Consider the following 1,971-nt stretch of genomic DNA (forward strand, 5'->3'; position numbering starts at 1 on the left):
AGAGATGAAATCATGTTGCAATTTGCGGGAGCAAAATGGTTCAGTAAATTGGACGCATCTTCAGGATTCTGATAAATGAACCTAGATGAGGCCAGCTCAAAGCTTTGTACATTTAATACACCAGAAGGTCGATACAGATTTCTTCGACTACCATATGGCATATTGGGTGTAATTCCAAGTTGATCGCAGCAGGAAATTTTTTAGCAGTTGGGCAAAACCATGTGCACTGCAGGGGGGGGCAGATATAACGTGCAGAGAGAGTTAGATTTGGGTGGGTGAGTTCAATCTGCAATCTAAATTGCAGTGTAAAGATAAAGCAGCCAGTATTAGCCCTGCACAGAAACAAAATAACCCACCCAAATCTAACTCTCTCTGCAAATGTTATATCTGCCCCCGCTGCAGTGCACATGGTTTTGCCCAACTGCTAAAAAATGTCCTGCTGCGATCAACTTGGAATTACCCCCATTGTCTGCTCCAGAAGTATATCACAAAAAGATACACATGATTTTTGAACATATTCCAGGTGTTCAAACAATGATGGATGACATTATTGTCTGGGGATCTACAAAGGAAGAACATGATTCTAGATTGAGACAAGTAATGGAACTTGTCAAGAAAGTGAATCTAAAGCTAAACAAGAACAAATGTGAATTTGGTGAGAATACACTTACCTTTATGGGCGATGTGGTCTCGGATCAAGGTGTAAAACCAGACCCAAGGAAAATATCAGCCATAGTGAACATGGAACGTATAACAACAAAGACGACGTCAGAAGATTCCTAGGAATGATTACTTACTTAGGAAAGTTTATTTCTCAACTCTCTGAACGAACAGCCTCTCTTAGATGGTTGTTGGACAAAGATAACGAGTGGATGGGGTCACATGAACAAGAAGAAAGTTGGCAAAACTTGAAACAGATCATTACAGAGCAACCAGTGCTAAAATTCTTTGATCCTGCGAAAAGAATAAGAATTTCAGCAGATGCTTCGCAATTTGGCCTAGGCTCAGTGCTGTTACAAGAACATGAGAATATATCGCAACCAGTAATCTATGCATCAAGAGCACTGACAAGTGCTGAAACAAGGTATGCTCAGATAGAAAATGAACTTCTAGCGATCACATATGCATGTGAGCGATTTCATCAGTTTGTGTATGGTCAAACATTTACAGTGGAAACTGACCACAAGCCATTGGTAGCTATCATAACTAAATAATTGCATGACTGTCCCATGAGAATTTAAAGAATGCTTATCAGACTATAGAAATATGATGTACGCTTGCTGTACTGTCCCGGCAAATACATGTACATTGCTGATACACTTTCTCGTGCTGTGGACAAAAGTGAAGGTTCCAAAAGTCTGATGGATGAAGAGATAGAAGCCTATGTTAATTTGATTGTAGCTTCTTTACCAGTGTCTCTTGCAAGACAAGAACAGTTTAGGAAAGAAACTGAGACAGATGACACAATGAAAGTGTTGCAAGATATCATTCTGAAAGGTTGGCCAGCAGGAAAACATGCATGCCCGCTGTCTATCCATGATTATTGCATGTACCGCAGTGACCTTACAGTTGTCGATGGTATTATTTACAAAGGCAATAGGTTTGTCATACCTGCACGACTAAGAAAAGCTATGCTGTGCAAGATACATGAAGGCCACTTAGGAGAAGAAAAATTTAAGCGGAGAGCGCGTGAAGTTATGTATTGACCAAGAATGAACCAAGACATAGCATAGACTACAGCTACATGTGAATTATGTCTTACGTATAGACCGAAACAACAAGTCGAGCCACTGAGTCCTCACGCAGTGCCAGACAGACCGTACCAGAAAGTTGGCGCAGATTTGTTTGATTGTAATGGGAAAACGTACATTGTTGTGACTGATTATTACTCTAACTACCCTGAGGTGAAGACACTACATACAACTACTAGTAAAGCCGTAATCAATTGCATGAAGTCAATCTTTGCAAGAC

This window comes from Pseudophryne corroboree, chromosome 5 (genome assembly GCF_028390025.1).
Source record: "Pseudophryne corroboree isolate aPseCor3 chromosome 5, aPseCor3.hap2, whole genome shotgun sequence".
NCBI lineage: Eukaryota > Metazoa > Chordata > Amphibia > Anura > Myobatrachidae > Pseudophryne > Pseudophryne corroboree.